General features: G+C 36.2%; 1 long non-coding RNA gene across 1 annotated transcript in view; it reads left to right on the top strand.

Annotated features, from left to right (window-relative positions):
* The window catches only part of LOC104864306, a 78,669-nt gene that overhangs the window by 11,987 nt on the left and 46,021 nt on the right, over positions 1-20,661 (top strand). The window contains exon 2 of the long non-coding RNA XR_004518255.1: positions 5,170-5,221. This is a non-coding gene — a long non-coding RNA (uncharacterized LOC104864306). The remainder of the gene's footprint in view (positions 1-5,169; positions 5,222-20,661) is intronic.

Raw genomic sequence — 20,661 nt, 5'->3', positions numbered from 1 at the left:
ATATATATATAGCATTTCAAATGACATAAGCATCTTATGGCTTCTTTTGTAATCCTAACAGGTAAAGCTAACATTAATACATTGCTTAAAATTTTTTAAAAAATCAAACTAATATTTTATAACTCTGAATGGAAATTATAATTCCTTCCAAATTTTTTTGTTGCAATTAATATATGTGCTTCACTAAAGGGATTTCTGATGGCAAATATATAATCCACAGATCAAAGAATGACCAGCCACTAAATGTCTTAGAGTTAACCTTCCCTGCAGCTAAAGACAACTGAATCTAAACATGCTGCAGATTTTTATACTGCTCATCTAAGCTTGCTAATTTAGACAATGGCTGCAGTCCATCAGTTGATGGTATTTACAGCAAGAACATATGGCCAGTACTTAACACCAGTCATTAACTAATGTGAGTCATTTCCAGATGACACAGAGATAATTCATATTGTCAGTAACAATTCTATTTGAATAGCGTGGCATGTAGCAGGATTGGTTGTAAGGATTGATATCGATAGCCATTTGTATGTTGAATGTTAATGAACTTTACAAAAACCTACTTTACCCATCACAAATTATGAGATACTGACTGATGTGAGAGCATGCTTGAAGAAAACAGGAAAGAGGTGAGAGAAACAGATCAGAAGAATCAGAAAAGACTGAGAGTACAAAGATTGATTAAAGTTTATAAAACTTAGAAGAGATGTTAAGGTGCAAAATAAATAATAGTAATAATCCATGATAATAATTCTAATTGTCCCTAACATTAACATAACAAAACATTCTTGTTGCTTATATTATATGTTCATCCTTGGTCAAAGAGAGCTCTAGCTCATTGTGGTTTCTCAGCAGGTCAGGTAGAATGAGCACTAGCACTTCCATGATCATTAGCATTCTTCCCCTAATTGATGTACATCATTTCAGATCATATTTACTGGTCCAAGGAAAATCTCATGTCTTCATACAGTTTAAAGAGGAACTGAAATATCTTTGATGTTGTGCTTGGAAAGGATTTGTATTAGTGACTTTTATGTCACTGGAACAAAATGCATGACATCTGCAACTTAAAGGAAATGAGGTTTGTTTTGGCTCACGGTTTGAGAGGTTTCAGTCCAGTGTCAGCTGGCTCCAAGGCAGAAATGGCATGTGAAGGGACACTGCTCCACAATGGCAGCCAGGAAGCAGAGAAAGCAAGGGAGCCTGACCTCCTCCATCTGCTCCTTACCTCCTAAGAGAATATTCAGCTAAGAACTCATCAGTGGATTTATCTGCTGATAAGTACAGGACCTCCATGAGCTTCCCAAAGTTCCACCTCCGAACAAGAGACTTTTAGGGACTACTTCAGATGTAAACCATAACAGAGGTGAACTGAAAGTATGTGATGCACAGCACAGTGATTACTACAGGCCTTCATTCTGGTTACCATATATTAGTCCATTTGGTTCATTCTCTTAGTCCTACACACAAAAACATATCCATTCTCACCCAAAGGGAAAAAAAACCCTAAAATCCCACTCAGTCATGGCAGTAAGCTCGATAATAAGGACCAGTGTTTTAGATTCACTAGTCTCTACCTCAGTTTGTATGTGGTACTACAATATGCAAGTTTATTAACAATGAAAGAGGACTTTACAACTTCAAACACACACAGACACGCACACATGCGAGGTAAGTATAATAAAGCTACACATAGGAATAGACAAGTTCAAGAGAATAAGAACTATTGAAAATTGTCTGTTCAATGATTTTTTGTGAGCCTCACTAATGATCTGGGTCAGAGAGCTGCCTGGCATTTCCTTTATCCTAAACTAGGCCTAGATTGATAAAGGCAGACACAGGTAGCATCTCCTACTCAGTACTTTGCCTAACTAACCTGATACAGTGGAAACCTCATATAGCATATATGAGGATAGACATTAGAATATGACACAGGTCACATTGGCCCATACTTGTTCATTAGTCCCTAGGTCTGCAAAATAAAATGCCCTTTTGATTTGACTAACATCAAGCTCCAGGACTCCTTTAGCAAATGTATTTCTACATCATTTTCTTCCCATCTGTGTGCCCAGCCTCTATTCTCATGTGGACTGAAATCTCATATTGAAGCTTTAGGCATCTAGTTTGTTTTGTTCAACTTAGATTTCTCTTCGCAGAAATGGTGAGCTCTGGAATCCAACTTCTATATCATGACTTTAAAATCATTTTCTACAGTGCTGCCTAGAGTTCCCTCAACTTCTGGGTTGTCAAAGTCCCCTGGGAAAGTGAGTCCCAAGTTATTGTATACGTTGCCCAGAGTCCAATTCTATCAATATTAAAATGAGCACAAGTCTTGAGCATCAGCTCTCTTTAACCTAGCCAATCCTACCAGAAAAATATACCTATAATAGGAAGGATATGGGACAAGTGTATTCCAAATATTTAGAACACAAGAGAAATAAGATCAGCATAATGCTGAAAGATAAGTGCAGAAATAAAGATATTCACAGAAGACATGGTATGTACAGAAGAAAAATTCCACATTTTTTGTTTTCTTAAGATCTACTCTGCCTGCTTGGATCTGGTCCAGAACAGCTGGCAGTTCTTCTAGTATGTAAACAATGTTACATTTGGAGGGTAATGTGAATATTTTTCTCACCCATTTCCTAGTTGTTATGCTTGGTTTATCTTGATAATGAAAACAGAGCCAGATGGTAATGTGCTCTACAAGACAGCTAGCAAAAGTTAGATGAGACTTCATCTTAAATAACTCAAAGGATTTCATTTGCCTTTCTTTGAATGGAAATGTGTACTAAAGGCAAGAGAGCGACTCATATAAAGCTCCTTGACTCTTGCATTCCTCCACACAGAGGACACTGCCACCTGGCAGCAAATTTCACTGGCACACCCCGGGGAGCTATCAGGAAACTGCTTCCACCCAGCAGGCCACCAGCTCTTTTGTTTTTTTCCTCTGTCACATGCCTGACTGGAAACCAGCAAAAGTTAAGGACCTCAGCACAGTGGAGGCGGTAAAAGGAGTGGTGACCAGTGGCTCCATAGAAAGATGCGGAGGAGAGTGGTATTTAAATAGCCTGGGGAGGTCCGCACTCAACCCGATGGAGAGGAGACTGAAGGGGAATGGAGCAGCCTTGGCTGTCTCCGGGGCAGCGTCAGCGTCCCCTCCCTGTGCCCCGTGATAAGCAGCTGGACAGGATAGAGACCAGTGGAGGTGGCACAGAGAAGGCTGTGCACAGACGGAGAAGCCAGCGGTGCATGGGACTGGGAATTAAATCTTGGAAACAACCCAAATGCCCATCAACCAAGCAATAAATAAAAAAGATATTGGGCCGGGGATTTAGCTCAGTGGTTCCACCACCTGCTTTACAAGCACAAGGTCCGGAGTTGGATCCCTGGTACCAAAAAAATAAGGTGTTGCTTTTTTTTAATATAATAGTGTACCATTCAGCCATAAAGAAGCATAAACTTCTTTCTGAGTGTACGCTAGACTCAAGTAAGTAATATACCTTTACTATGTCCTTATTTTAACTTTTGGATTTTGTATAGCCTGGAAAATCACCTTAAGTTATAAGAAGGAGAAATCTTTGTATAATATTTTTAAATTATTCTGATTATACACATTTATTAACAAAAATGTATTTGTGATATTTCGATGACTCTGAACCATCTGTTTTTCCAAATGTTCAGATATTACAAGTAATATTTGAAAATAGTGTATTTCTTTTTAAAATGTTGCTTATATTTCTACTAGTCTCTCTAAAAACTATAAATTTTTATAGAATTTTTATCTTTTTATTATTTTAAAATAAACTTCTAATTTGGAATTTTAAACTGTAGTGTGAATTAGGCATTATTTAGTAAAGGAGTCATGTTTTAAAGGTACTTTTTAAACAATTGCATATATAGCTGATAGATTAAATTGACTCAACTTTTTCTACAGAACAGATTCAAATTCCCTGCATCATTACTATATTGCAGATATAGACGTATTCTTTACATCTTGAATTGATAAATATGTAGGCAGATAGTATTTGTGCTGAAACTTTCATGGCAAAGAAGTCACTAATTCCTCTCCTTCAGTAATAAACATTGGAGAAAATTTTTAAAAACAGCAGTGACTGTTGCATTTATCAGGTCACACGTCCAGGTGCACAGCAGGTGGCCTCAGCCCTCTGTCACTGTGATCCCTGCCAGCCCACCTCTGCTGAGTGGTGCATTCATTACCCATCTGGTGTGCAAGTGTTAGTCCCTGTCTTCTCTCCCTCTCCAGTAAAGATTTTTGTTCTTACTCTTTCAGTTCCTCGGCATTCCTGCAGAGGGCCTGCAGAAATACATGAACTTGCTACCAAACCACACTGGCACAAGACTGCTCCCCAGCTAGCTCAGACCATTTTTTGCTCAGACCTGCAAAAGCGAACTCCTTCCGCACTCCATACAATACCATGCTGCATGCAGATGCCCTTAGCATCTGCCTTCCTAGGATGTTCTTGAACGTTTCTTCTCTAGTCAAAGTTTATATTGTTCTTCTCTTCCTGGTATTTAGCCTGAGACATCAGCCAACTCACCTAGCACCTTCTCTAAAAATCAAACCACCCTTAACCCTCTGATATCTGCCCCCCTCCAGTTTAGTAAACTTGAGAAATGTCTCTAGAGAGAAAAACATTGGCTCTACCTTTGCAGGTGAAGCCCAGAAGTTAAGTGCACTGACTTCCTTGTTCTATGTTCTGCTCCAGTTAATGCACCTTCCTTGAGGTGACGGGTGTTGCTTGTCATAGGCAGTTAGCAGGACGGTCAGCAGGAGGCAAGAGGTCATATCTGTGATAACTAGCGCAGAGTTGTGGCCTCAAACTCATACAGAGAGGGAAAAGACAAATATAAGAGTGAATATTTGGAGGGGAAGCTCTTCATAGCATGTGGAATTCTTTAAGTGAGTTGTGAAGTGAGCATTACTCTAATTAAGAGAGATCAGTAGTAGAGGACACTCCAGGCTAGAACAGAAATTCATCAAGACAGGCAAGAGAGAGAAAATTGCTGTGAATTAGCCACTTCTGTGTGTGTATAATTTAATTTATTGAATTTCTTTCTGAATGTAAGATAAATTTTAGATTATTAAAAATGTTATGAGGAATGAAATATCCTGGGGCAGTAAATAATTTGCTTATGCTTTTACAGCTTCTTCTCTTCAAGTTGCACAGCAGTTGAAAGAAATTTACGTCAGGAAAAGGTGAGATAAAAATTGGATAGACTCATTCTCCTCTATTTCTGCCCTTATTGAAGACTTCTGGTACTAAATCTCATGTGCCACCAAGTAGTATGACAGTACTTTTTCTTAAATTTATATTTTTGTACGGTTGCTAAAGTTATACCAGTGTTTTTCCTAGACAGTTTTTTAAAGCACAATGTAAGTGTTGTTTTATATGTAGCATGAAAACAGTTCAGGCAACAGTCCATAGAAATGTTATGTTCCCGTGGTGGAAGCAATAACCTGCTCAGTCCCATGGAGAATGAAACTTTATGATTCCATAAGAGCTGTATTAATGGGGAAGAAGACATACTGGGTTACTACCAGCTTCTCAAAGTGCTTGTTTGAACTTCATAGACTGACCCAAGAAAATGCTGGCCACTCAGGAAGTAGGCTGCTAGCTCTTGATAACTAGAGTAAGAAGGCAGTATACTCACAGTGTAGTCTAGTATTTGGAAACCTATTTGATTCATCTTTCAATATTTCATTCACTGTTATTGTTTGCGGTAATTTGTTCTCATAAATGATTTCTTTAAAATAATGGCCGTTTTTCTTTTTATTATCTCTTTTTTTTTCACCTCTGGTTATGTTTTAGTCCTACTACTCCTTAATGTTTGACTTACAGTATGAACCCAATTTAACTGAAATTCTCTGATGTGTTTCCTAGGAGATAGCAAGCACATCAGGATATGCCCATGGTCTAACAGGAACCCTAGTAAAATTAAGGGACTTTATTGCATCTCATAATTAGGAGTCCAGATGGAAAACAAATTACAATTCCAGGGGTTGTCCAAGAGGGATTTTATTATATTATTCTGCAATACTCTCAACTCTGCACTGTAAGTTTGATCTCCTTTGTAAAGTGAACATATCTGCCCCAGCATGCTTCTTCATTGACAATTGACTGGAGTATCTGACTTTCCTTTACCCTCCACTGAGTTTAAGGAAACACTTTCCCAGAAACTTCATTTTGCCTCATTAACTAAAATATGAAGCTGATTTCCATTCTTAACAAGAATGATCCCCAGACCCACCAGTTCTACCTGTTAGCTGAGGTGAGTCACAGAAACCCTACTGTTTTTTATGAATGAAAAAGAGTGAAATCATCACCCTCATCATTTAAGACACACTTAAAAAATTAAACATACTGGCCTTCATTTGTGGGCATTTTTCTTGTAGAATTCCACCACTGTGTCTTGCCAGTTATACTCCAGAGACCTATTTTCTCAGCACAGATTTTCAAGTAGTCTTTTTTAAAATTTATATTCAACCCTTTCTTTATGATGCCCTCTTCCAAATTTGTGCCAAACAAGTGCATTCCCTCTCCTTGAAGTATGCTAAATAAAAATGAATAAATATAATCTGTGCTGTTCATTTTTGTATTAATTTGCTAATTGTTTGGTATATACTTTAGATACCTTTGTGATGAATAGTATGAAGGAATAATTCTTAGTGCTAATAATATGATAGTTGTCATATTTGGATTAAAGTGTGACAATCTGTTTCTTTGAGAATATTCCTCTGTAGTTACATTTCTGTTTATCTTTCATTATTTCCACGGTCATGATTTAAATTATCTGCATTAGTAAATGACTATAAATTTAAATATCAAGTTTTTTAAGTTAAAGTGCCTATTCATTCAATAGAAATGATTTTACACAATATTATCTTAACATTGGAAAAATAAACATCTGTTTTGGCAAAATGAAGGCTCCATACATTTTGTATATTATGTAGATAAGTTTTAACAAATTTGTTTTTACTGGGTGTATTCATGGCCTTCATATTTGCTATTTATTTCACATAAAGCATTTTTTCTAAATAGATTATTAATCTCTAGAGGTGAAGAAAATAAGGCTTCCAAAGTTAATTTGCCAAAGACTCACCAGCTGCTTAAATGGTAAAGCTATAATAAAACAGAACACAGTAATTTTCCTTAAAGTTTCATTTCATATTTGAAATGTATGAGTTAAAACAATTTATGAGTTTAAATTAAATAAGAAGTCATGAGCACTAAATGCCAAACAGTGCAAACTTACGAAAACAAAGAAGTTAATGTCAGGGATTATTTATAAATTTTTTTCCTACATGTTAAATATATGCATCTGAGTGTAGGCAAGTAGACAGTTCCACTGTGACCAGAAAAATTCTGAAGAGGTAAAAACTGCACTACAGATTAATAGGGAAGAAAGATTGTATTTCTCAGTTCTACAGTTTAAGGAATGTGTATGTCCTGTTCAATGGCAGTACTTTTCCCAACACTGTCCAAAATATAAGCACAGAGAAGTAAAATTCCAGTTATAAATATAGCTTATTTAATAAAGTACATCTTTTTAAAGTTGGCTGTAACTGTAACGATTTTAAACAGTTTACCTAATTAGCCTACCCTTCACTTGGCACCGATAACTTTGGATCAGAATCGCACACTTTGAATGAATACCTGAATACTGGTATGCCGAACGTCTCTGGAGACTCACTAAAGGTGTATTACACCCTTGGTACTCTGAGGGAGGAGTGGCCAAGGGAAAGAAGACCTGTGGAGAAGGCTGCCAATACGCTGAAATGGCCTACTTAAGTAATGATTTGGAGTTGGATACACACAGTGTGAATTATGGTTTTGCTTAAAATAGATGCAGATGGTTACACAAAGAAATACTTCCTGGCCTAGAAGCAACGGCATGCCAGTAGCAACCCATCTTGGATTCTTCAATTTTCCAATAAAAGGAAACAAAAATGACTGCCTGAGGCAATTAATGTACAGGTTGGACCAGGTAATAGAGGAGATGAGCCAGGAGCCTTTATAGTGCCAGGAAGTGCGTCCAAAAACTCCAAAGAAGGAGTTTGATTCATTGAGTTGTCATGCAGACAACATTTAGTAAGAGCTCACTAAAGTTCTAACATATAGTCATGTTTGTTCTGGAGAAGGTTAAGAAAATTCACAGGATATTTAAAAAAGCTTCTTGGAAAACTAGATTTATAGAAAAATTGCATTACACAGAGACCTCTCCTATATCTCACCTGCATTTTCTCCTATTACTAATATTTTAAATTAGTGTGTGACACTCCTTTTAACTAGCCAATGTTGACATAATATTAATAATGAAAGTTTCTACCTCTACTCATATTTCCTTAATTTTTATCTAATATACTTTGCTGTTCTAGAATCCTATCCAGAATATCATACTGCATTTCGTCATCATGTCTTGTTTTTACTGACCTTGATAGTTTTCAGCAGTGCTAGTCAGATACTTTGCAGAATGCTCTCAAGTGAGATGTGTCTGATGGTGTGATAAGACTGGAGTAATCCATGGATTGTTGCACAGTCTTGCCTTGATCCAGTGCCAACAAAGTCTAACAGAAAGCATATTTGAAACCTGTACTATTGTTTTGCTCTTCTCACATATAAAACTTTTCCTGTAAAATGTTGACTCATTTTACTGTGAACTCTGTTTGATCTAAACGTTTTTTTCAGGCTTTCTCATGGCACACAAATAGATCATAATAGCTAGAAATAATGTGTTCTTTCTGGATTTCAATAGTTTATATACGGAGAGAGCAAAATCAGGTACTTTGATGCTGACCAGAAACAACTGACCATTCATAAACTTCCTCCTAAAGCTGGGTAGTTTGACCTAATTATTGACAAAAGTTTTTGGCAGATGTCTAGTTTATAAAAGTAGGGTTGATCACTATCTTTTTATAGCTAAATAATTTATATTTCACTCTTCCTAGGTTTCTATGGTAATCCAAACATAATTGTCTTTTGTTTGCTAACCTGAGCCTGAGAGGATTTTATTCATTACATTATTGCTTTTTTGGCATAAACATTTATGTGGCATCTTCAATATTTTTAGCTTGTTTGCATGAGAATAAAATGCTTTGGTCTGAATACTGCAGCTCTTAATGCATTATTTGCTTTAGTTTTTTCCATTATGTCATTGACAATTTACAAAACCTGTATCTGTAGAAAATGGAATGTTTATCTCAGACAAGCACTGTATGTAATAGTATATTCAGGAAATAACAGTCTTGGCATAATGGTGCTTGCCTGTAACCCCACCACTTGGGAGGCTGAGGCTGGAGGATCACTGCGAGTTCAAGGGCAGCCTGGACTACATAGTGAGACCTTGTCTAATCATGTCCCCAATGGGAAAAAAAAAAAGAAAGAATGTGAAAAAGATACCAAATAAACTACCTAATTAGTTCCATTCCTAGTTTGGCAACAGTTCCAACATAGCTCCATGGGTAGACCTTCCATTGGTAAAGATGTCGTGTTCTCGTTCGCCGTGCACATTGAGGCCAGTGTTATCCCATGATTGCTGTACTGGTTCCAACCCTAATTTGCAAACATAGGAAGAGGAAAAATTATCTGTCAATTTGAAGAGATTTGTCTCATGTATCATATTAGAAGACCATAAAAAGCCCTTGTACCAATAAAAATTTTTTAAAATTATGATCCCACCAGTTGACAAAAAGAACAATCAAGGAGCAGTACCTTCACTGTCCATCTGAAGAGACCATTTTTTCAATTTTCCTTGACAATTCAATATTTAAAGTTCCCCCGTGGAAAATTTAAACTTCAGTTCTAATTGCAATTAGTCTCACGATAGTTGGAGAGGAAGAGGGTGTTGGATTACTGTTGCCAAAGAAGTCATTATTTTATTTGGTTCCCGGGCAAAGATGTATACAGGTAGCCATCAAGACGCCTCTGGCTTCTGATCAATTCCACTTGAGACCCCATGCCCTCCTCACTAGAATTCTCGCCAAGTTTGGAATCTCGAGAACCATTCTGTTTCTGAATTCCTCTCTAAGTAGAAGCCCCATTTTTCTTGAAAGCCCCTTTACTACATCCCCCCAGCTCTGTACTTTTGGGTTGTTTTGTTTTATTTTTCTTTATAGTTCAAATCCAGAATCCTCCATTCCCCATTTTTAAATCCAGGTACATTGGATTTGGTAGGAATTTTGTTTCTTGTAACCTTCTCCCTCAACTTCACAACTCTTGTGCCCCACGTAAATGCTGCTCAAAGATACATTTAGGGAGACAAATCATCATTTCTTTTTCTTTCTGTCCTTCCCTTGAAGGATTCTGTGATATCCCCCTTTTGACTAGAGAGAGGACTGAAGCTCCAAGTGGAGGACCCTGTAATACCTGGGCAATTATATGCAGTGCTAATCATTGGATCTTCTAAGGACCTGTGGCAATTTACTCAGGATAGGGCCATTGAATAGATTTGTTTTACTATACATATCATATATATGCTGAATCATTATTGCATACTTGGGATGGAGCTGACTTGATAATAATGTAAGATCTTTTCACTGATTTGTTACATTGTTTGCAAGTATCTTGCGGAGAATATTTGCATCTAGTCTCAGTAAGGGAAATGGCTTGTAGTTGGTTTGTTTTAATCCTCATCTAGTTTTGGTATTATGGTAATGCTAGCTTCAAGGAATGAGTTTGGTGATGTCCTTCCCTTTCAAATTCATGCAAGAGTTTGAAGAGTATTAGCATTGGTGTTTCCATGAAGTTTGGTAAAATTCAGTGAATCTACCAGGCCCTAGGATTTTTTTTTTTTTTGAGTAAGTGGGTTTTTTCTTATTGTTCCCCCTTCTACTGCCTGTTATTGGACTATTCAGATACATTTTTTAATACCAATAAAGATTGCTAAACTGATTTATAGGAAGTTATATGACTTTTTATTCCATAAACAATAGATAAGAGGGCCTCTTTCTTCATTCCTTTGACAACTATTTAAAAAATAGAATTTATGCCAATCTTACAAGTAAAGAGTTCAGGGCTGGGGATTTAGCTCAGTGGTCCCACTCCCTGCCTCACAAGTGCAAGGTCCTGAATTCAATCCCCAATACCAAAAAAAAAAAAAAGGACAATATAAGTGTATTAAATAAACAAGGGTACTTATTTTTTGCACATTTAATCATTTAAATGTCTATATTCATGCATTTTTTCCTATTTTTTTGCTATTCTTCTTTTACTTAAAGGTACTTAAGAGAATAATAATAGGTATTTCCTCCAGTTTTTCATTTTTATTTGGCTTAATTTGTGACATACTTTTCTGTTAGCTTGGCTGTGGGATCAACTGATGGAAAAAGACAATGCTTGAACCTGGTTTAAAGTTGGTTCTTCAGATACCACTGAAACCTGAATACCTATGGCCCTAAAAATCCTTTCCTGGAGCACTGAAGGACAGTGATAAAGGGAGATCCTTCTGGGGAACAAAACTTCAGTTAGTGCTCCTGGTTGTGATTTCTGCTTCGAAAGAGAAATAGTTAGACATTTAACCATATACCAGTTCATGAGTTACAGTCAGTGGTTTTCTTGGACAATCAGGGACTGGAAAAGAATTAATGTGAAAACTGGTGAAAGGATTTTTGCATAAGAGTTATGTGGATAGACCACTCTGAATGAAGGAACAACATGGAATCATATGTGTCCCAGATGGATGATAATTAAAGGATGACATTAGAGAAGGCATTTATAATCAAGTAATGTGTGAACACTAGCACTAGTCGCCATCCTCCCCAGATATCGTGGTCAGCACAAGAAGGACTCATCAACAAAGTGACCAAGTGGGAGGGTGGCTCTTCTGGGAGATAAATGTGCATATTTGCAGTTGTATTGGGGATTATTGTAGCATTCCATGTGGAACCATGACTTTGTCACTGTCTTTATTTGCAAATTAAGTGTAGTTTAAAGAGATTAATTTAAATGCCATTGTGCGAGGGGTGGATTTATGATGATTAATTTTGATGTCAATTTGAGTGGACTAAGGACATTCAGATATCTGGTAAAGCATCATGTCCTGGTTTGTCCATGATGGTGCTTCTGGTGTTTATCCTCTTCTTTTATCTGGAATAATTTCTGTTTCTTCATTTTCTTTGACTCTCTGTGTTTATTTCAGGTTATCATATAAAATAATAACCTCCTCCATTCAGTAAACTGCCTACATGTAGGAACCTCCTAAATTAGCCTATCTCATAAACATTTATGGTCATCTAAACCACTGTCTTTATTCTTAGAGGCTCCCAGTGCCTGACACATGGGAGATAATAAACCAGTTTCTTGAGTAGAAGCTGAAAAAGTTGTGTGTGGATATGTGATCTGATTAATTTTATCTTTAGGGCCAAGTTGGGAGATGGAATTTATTGCCTACTTTCTCTGGACTAGACTGGAGTAGACTGAGGAGGGGATCTCTGATAAATGCCTATATGCTTATTCAAATCACACACATACAAACCATTGGATTTCTACCTGTTAGAAAAGTGTCAGGCCCCATGTGCTGAGGTGGATTAGAGTTCAGTTCTTCAGATAGCAGCTGGAAAAGTTTGGAGGATGAATGTGCAGTTGAATTCCCTGACAGAACCTTGAAGTTTGGTTTTAATTCTGAAGCTGGAGGGGAAAATTCAAGGGAAGTATCCATATCCTCATTCTAGCTCCCAGAGAACTCGTTTTCTACCCCACAAACTCCTAGATGTAGACGTTGGAAGCCAGACTCTTATACAACAGCTGGAAAAGCTGAGGCTTTAGAATTATAATCTCTTCCCTTCCAGAGGGAAGCTGGAATTGGGCTGTATTGTCTGCTCATTCCTGAAATAGACATTACAATTATTTACATGCTTATGTGAAATTCTCTTTTTTCTATGGTCTTAGGAAACTAGTAAATGCTTTGTCACATTTTTCCATAGATAGACAAATTAGAAGATAGTTCTTTGAGATACTTAGCTTTTCAGGAAGAACCTGGGCAATGAAGTCTCTCTCCATATTTTAACCTACTGTGCTGGGCATAGGGTTTGTGGTAAATGTGTCTCTCAGCTGTTCCTCCCGCTTTGTTGTGGGTATTTTTGCAGTTGCAAAGTGTAAGAGTCACTAGAGCACTTTCTTGATGTTTTATCAAGACAACTGATCCTGTGTCAGTAGTTACTTGGCCTGTCTTTGAGTAGGATAGTTCTGAGCCTCCTTGCTCTGCTATCTTGCTGATATTAAGAAAAAAAAAGTTTCATAAGGAGACTAGAAGATTAATTCTAGAACATACAGAGTGGAATATATTATTTCTCATTGCTTGACACAATAGCTGATACCCACAAGTTAAAAAGGAGAAATTTAATTTTGCTGACTAGTCCACAGTTATCTGGATTCCAGATGGAAACACGATGGCAGAAGGGTGTGGTGGATCAAAACTGTTTAATTTATGGTGGCTGGGAAGCAGACAGGGGAACAGTGCCAGAAAGGAAGGGCTGAAGAAGTAGTGGTCAAACCTCTGTAACACACACACACACACACACACACACACACACACACACGGAGATGTGTGCTCTGCAACATGTGTGCCAACCTGTAACAAAGGCAATTAAATTGATATACTCAATCTTAACTATGACTTCCTACCTTTTGTCTACTTGATTCCCAAACACATCTCTTTAAACCATACTTATGCCCAAAATAAATACAAGGCCATAATTTCACCTAATGTGATAAAAAATATCTTGAATACAACCAGAAGTGTAATGATCACTTCTCCATCGAATAAACAGTTCTGGCATTTTTCAAATTCAAGTCCAAGTTTCTTTTGAAACTCAAGGCAAACACTTAGCTCTAAACCTCCATACAAAAGTTAAATAACCCTAAGTTAAATGGTACAGGTAAACATCCCCATTCCAAAAGGAAGGAGTAAAGGAATAGAAAAGAATCCTACCAAAGTAAGATCAAACCTAACAAAGCAAACACTGAGTCCTGTAACTCCACTGTGTCATGCCATGGTAAAGTGTGAGTTCCAGACAGCTTAGGCAGCACCACCCCTACGGTCCTTCTGGTTGTAGCCCATACATACCCTTGTTTTGGCTGACTCTACTTTTAGGCTGTTTCCTTCCTTGACAGACATTCTGTGTTTCTGGCATCTATGATTTCCTAGAACATCCACTGCATCTTTGGCTTCATTCCCTCAGCTTCACACACTGCCCTCAGAGGGCACCTTGCCGGAATTCCCAATTCCCAAGCCTTTCTTTTAAATCTGAGTGGAAACTTCCTTGGTCTCACAACTCTTACATTCTGTATGCATGAAAAACTAGGATTATGTGGACAAGCCAGTCAGCTAGCTCAAGCAGTAGCCAGGCTGCCTTAGACTGTGCCTGCAGTGCTTCTGAGTGCTTGGATAGCTGATATCAGGGAAATAAATCTCAGGAAACCAATTCTTCAGGAGACCTTTCTCAAACAGGTGTCCCAGGAATCTTTTCAAATGAGAGGTTTATAGTTTTGTATCCTTGGGTACTGTGATGGGTGAAGTCTTGCTGATTTCTGAAATGCCCTCAAGGCATCTTTCTTCTTACCCCTCTGAAAGTAGATGGTTTCTTTTTTTCTTTTTTGGTACCAGCAATTGAACTTGGGTCCTTGAGCTTGGGAGGCAGGCGGCAGCACCACTGAGCTAAATCCTCAGCCCAGTTGGTTTTTTTACCTTGTTACAATATTGTGTATTGTTCTTTTTGAACCAACATTTGTTTTTTCAAATTATTTTACTATTTTTTGCTCTTGATTTCCACTATCAGACTGGCTGAAACAGCATGCCCATGTCACAGCATAAATTTTGGGCTACTTTGACATTTCCTTCACCAGTAATTCATACACTGCCCTTTATCATAGTCTCCCACAGAGTCTCAGGACATGCGAAAAATATGGACAAACTTTTCTGCAGAGTGTAACACATGTAGCCTTTACGCCAACTGCTAATTGGAAAAGCCTGAAAATATATAATTTTGTAGTTGAAGGAAAACAAGATCGGATGAAATTTATATTGACCTCTGGGGAGAGAAGACAACTATCAGTCCTGTGATGAAATCTTAAGAGAATGAGCTGGAAGTGCCAGGAGGTGAAAACGTTGAAACTTTATGGCAGGGTCCTCACAGGAACATGAAGTGTGTTAGTCTAGAAGGGAATATGATGATGGTATGTGGTGTGTTATCAAAGCTTCCACTTTGGTCTTTGGACTAAAAGGAAATGAGAACCAGGTTTCTCACGAGGCACATAGGCGAAACAGTTGGTCTTGGAAGACACTGAATATTTATAGAGAAATTTGGTGGGCATATATTTGGAGACCCAAGGAGAGTCAAGAGGAGAGTTTGGGAGGCAGGGAAAATTAGAGAATGAAAGTGAAGAAATAGAATATAACAATAGTCACTGTTCAGAATTCTGGGGATACAGTTTAAAACTAAGTTCCTGGGTCTTACACACAGAATTGCTGGTTTAATAGATCTGGGCAGCATCCAGAAATCTGCACAAATGTTTGTTATGCACTCTCACCTTGAAAACTATTTATCTGTTGTTGAAGAAGGGATGTTAGGCAATAAAGACTTTGTCCAGTGATTTAATGGAAAAGGAAGACCACCACTGTTCAAAAGGGCAGATGTGTGCACTGAAAAGCCCATTCACATTTTCAACCTACACTGGTGAAATTTGACTTTGGGCAGAGATGGTGATCACACAACTATGCTTCTGTCTCTAAAAGGATAAGTCCTTAAGCTTGTATGGGTCAGATGTCTGTTACAGTAAATAAAAACAAAAAACAATATTCTAGAGCTGGGCATGGTGGTGCATCCCTATAATCCCTGCACTTGGCAGGCTGAGGCAGGAAGATCACCAAGAGTTCAAGGACAGCCTGAACTACATAGCAAAATCCTGTCTCAAAGCAAAACAAAACAAAACAACCCCACAACATTCTGAATAAGGAGAGCACTGCAAGAAGTTCATAAAATAGCCTCCTTAGACATTTTTAGTGCTGCATTTTTATCCTAACTTTTAATTAACTGAAGACATTTCCCAGAGCTTCTTTGTATGAAAGCTAGAGTTCCAATACTAAATCATTCACCTTTAAAATAATCACAGATATTAACATGAAGAACAACTTGAATGTGATTTAAGCTTGGCTTTTTAATACACATTTAAAATTTTTACTTACAAATTTACTAAAATTGGGGGCAAATTAATATTTAAGTTCTTCCTGAAGAAGATAGCATCCTAAGATTTATAGACAGTATCAGCTGTTTACTCCTCTCTAAGTCTTAAAATAATCCATCTGAAATATGTTAAGTGATAGAATCTAAGGGCAATTAAAATATACTGAGAGAAAATGACATCATCAAATTTATTTCTATTGTGAAATGGTTGAGTATCTTAAATGTCTTTTGTCACTTAAATTTTTGCCCCTGCCTTATGCTTCCAAGAAAACAATGTACCTAACTTTTGTTAATTGTCCTAAAACACATCCCCGAACAATGTAATTTTTAAAGTTAAGTAACATGAAAGGTTTAAAGTGTAAATTAAAAATCCACCCATCTCTTATCCAACTAACTGTATACTTTGCAGTTAATTAAAATGTTAAAAAATGTCCATTTCTCAATATATTTTAACAAATACATGATGAATATGTGTCATGCTTTTTTTCTTAGTAATGTAGCATGTGAACCTTTGAGGGACATTTAAGATCCAAACGATAACAGGATTATTCTCTGTCAGTCCATGCGGACTTGTCAGTTCCTCTATAATCGCTGCAGAGATTACAAAGTTTAGGTTCTACTAATATTTATTTAACTTTTTCTATTTTAAGTCCTTTCAAATTATTCAGTATTATTAGCAATACTGTCCTGACCTGGAAACACTTTGATATAAATCCTTGCTCACCATCAACAGTATTTTTTTTCCAGTTTTAGAAATAGAATTGCTGAGTCAAAGTTATATGGGTTTAATATTCTAATACTCTTTTTCAGAAAGTTGCATCCTTTTATACTCCCAATAATTCCCCCAAAAATAAAAGCATCCTATTTGTATGTTTCCAGAAAAAATATTCCATCCTTATTTTAAGTTGCATTTTCCAAATTGTTCATAAATTTTAAGATATTTTTCCCAATGCATAATAAGTATGTGTATTCTCCATTGAGTTTTCAATTATTTATGCTACAACTATAATTTATATTTCGTTTATATTATGTCTAACCACACAAGACAATGTTTTAAACAGTTTTATATTTTTTTTCTTCACCTTGGGATTGAACCCAGGGCCTCATGCATGACAGCTAGTCAAGCCCTCTACCGCCGAGCCACAACCCCAATCCTTTTTACTCTGATTTTGAGACAGGGCCTTGTTAATTTACCCCAGGCTAGTTTTGGATTTCCAATCCTGTGCTTTAGCTTCTGGAGTAGCTGAGATTATGGTGGCCTGAGCCACCATACAAAACTATAGTTTTTAAATTAAGATAAATGGAATAATCTTTTATAGCTTCCCCAGATGTGAACAATTCCAAGAAATCTTCATTTCTTTCTGAGGAAATGAGTTTCCAGCTGCTGCTGCATTCTTTGGTCTATAGAAACTACTTTAGCTTCTTGATAGGGCTCCTTGGCCATGAATTTTTTTAAGATACCTTTGATCTGAAACTGTCTCCATTTCACCTTCATTCTTAAAAGATACTTTTGTTTCATGTAGAATTTTGACATTTGTTCATTAATCCAGCATTTTAAAATACCTCTGTTTTCTTCCAGACTTCATAGTTTTGATGTTAGATGTATTTCAAACTGTTACTGTAACATTTGGCCTATATACACATTTTGTTGCCAGGTATATAATAAATTTTGGTAAATATTACATGGAGGTTTGAAATCTTTGAACACTGGATTATATTCCCTTCCTCACTTCTTCCCCCCTCTCATGCATGTAGGTACATATACAAATGTCCTAAGGTTTATTTAGGTTTCTATTTATGATGGCAGTTTTCTAAAAGATTTTACTTTATAATTCCATTTCATTTTTAATTATAGGCTTCATGCCTAAAGTCTTTAAGGGTTTTACATTGCATTTGTTTCTTTAATATTCCCTTTTTGAATTCTACTTTTTAAGAAGCCAATGTCATGAGTCCTTGTTTTTGTCCTTGTGGTTACTTAATATAGATGATAATTAATTTAGTCTCTGGTTTTCAGATTTGCTTATTGTAATGCAATTGTACTTATAAAACAAAATTTGTTTCACTTTTCTAATCTTTATATGCCATTTTACTTTAATTTTTAATTAATTTAAATAAATTTTCCATTGTAAACTTTATATGTTTGTAGTAAGAAGATTCTTACTAGTGGAGAGTAAATAAATACTATTTTATGTTTATTAAATTTAAATTACTCAGATGACAAAAATATTGTGCTATGTAAATGCTATTATGGCATAAAATAAAAATTAAGGTCCTCTTTCATTTCTCACCATCTTCCCTTTCTTCCTAACCCCACACATTTCTCAGTGCCTTATTACAACTTTCCTCACCAAAGCTAATCTCTGTTATTAGTAGGTTAATTTTTTCAAATTTTTATATTTACCTATGCATGAATGTACAAAAGAGTAGTTTTCTGTGATTTCTATATAAATTTATCATATTATACACAAAGCTTAGCAATATGCATTTTTACTTTACAATATGCCTTAAAAATCAATAATGACCTTATTATTTTTAATGATCACACATCTACTATATAATGTTATCAACATTTATATTTTTCTTTATTTAAAAGAGTAAAAAGCTATTGTTAATGGCTCATGATGGAAATGTACATAAGTTACCAGAGGTACTATATGTTCTCAGAAAGTAGAGTGTCATTTTGAATGGTACATCCATTTAATATTTTAATTAATACTGTCATCCTGGTTTCTCAAATAGATGTACTGATTTATACTTTAAATAGAAGTACTATAGTGTTGAAATTTCCCTATAGCCTGCCTGGCCAACCTGGCTATTATTAATGTATATAGTTGCCTAATTTAAAAGACCAGATTTTATTATTTAATTTTTCTTTCTTTTTTTGGGGGGGCTACCAGGGCACAAGGCAGGTGGCGGCACTGCTGAGCTAAATCCCCGGCATGATTTTTATTTTCTTTGCCAATGAGGTCGAATACCTTCTGTAGCACTTGTCACATTTGCAGTCCCTGATTTAGTGAAGTTATTTAATGTCTTCCCTGGTCTGAAGGCTTGATGTTGTTACCAGTGCATTCCTAGAACATGTCATTTTATACACACACTCACACACACACACACGCACACACACACACAATGTGTGCATAGTGGTTTATGAAGTGATTTGATAAGTTGGTTTTAAAATTTTTGTATCATTAAATTGCCTATTTTCATACTTTCCATAGTAATTATTTTGCCTTCATATTTTATTTATGAAATTCCTTATATAATAAAGGTGATAACAGTTTTGTCTAGTTTCTAGTTATTTTTTTTCTAGTGCTAACTTTTTAAAAACTTTGTTATTGTCTTTCGTCTTTAAAAAGTTTTTGTGCTTATGTGGTACTATTTTTTAATTTTTTTTCTTCTATGTCATGAATTATTATCTCTGCTGATAGAAGCTGTCTATAAACAAGAAATAGCCAAGGAAACTCATGGCCTCAATTTTCTGTAATTAAATATTGTGATAATTACATGGAAGCCACATCTTGGTCTTTAAATGTGTTTATCTTATGTTTCATGTTTCCTCTGCTTTTGAAATAGTTTTCATCTGCCAAAGTTTTGTTTGTTTGTTTGTTTGTTTTGAGATAGGGTCTCACTATGTAATTCAAGCTGGCCTTAAACTCACTATGTAGCATAGGCTGGCTTTAATCTCCAGGGAGGAGTCCTGCCTCAGCCTCTTGAGTGCTGGATTTACAAGTGCATGCCACCACCCAACTGCCAAAGTTTGATGATCTTCCTTTCTCTGTTTTCTTTATATCTAATCTCATCTGTTTTCTGCTTTCTATTTTCCAGTAATTTGTAAAAGTATTTAATCCACTTAGGACCCACTTCTGTTCAGCACTCCCTCCCCATTTTTAAGACAAATTGTTCTCTTCAAAACACTTTGCCTTTATTTAATTCAATTTTTACTTTTTAGCAGTACATATTTACATCACATAATAGCTGCATTCCTCTGGGGAGCTGGCATATGTACATAATGCATCTTAATTCCTCTTCATCCTCTTTTCTTCCTGCCCTCCCTTTTCTCTTGATTCCCTTCCTCTTTGCAAAAAGATCTATCTTTTTCTTTCCTGTAATTTGGTCCTTTATTTGTATTTTGGGATTCTCATATAAGAGAAACTATACAATAATTAAGCTTGTGTTTCTGATTTATTTCACTTAGCGTTATGGTGTCAAGGGACATCCATTTAATAATAATGGACTTGGTGAGAGAAATACTGGAAAAGGGTTGATATAAACGTATTTAGTTTACTATCATGACTCAGTTTCCAAACTTTTAAAGAACTAGAAATTAGTAAAAACATGTTAACTCATTTATAATTCTTAAAGAATATCTGAATGTTTTTAAGAGACAGAACAATTTTTAATTAGAAAGGCAAAGAAGAACCATTCACTAATAAAAAATAAAATATTAATTTATACATCCA

This window comes from Fukomys damarensis, unplaced genomic scaffold (assembly GCF_012274545.1).
Source record: "Fukomys damarensis isolate Sample0158 unplaced genomic scaffold, DMR_v1.0_HiC HiC_scaffold_3, whole genome shotgun sequence".
Lineage (NCBI taxonomy): Eukaryota > Metazoa > Chordata > Mammalia > Rodentia > Bathyergidae > Fukomys > Fukomys damarensis.
This window is presented reverse-complemented; position numbering and strand designations above follow the sequence as displayed.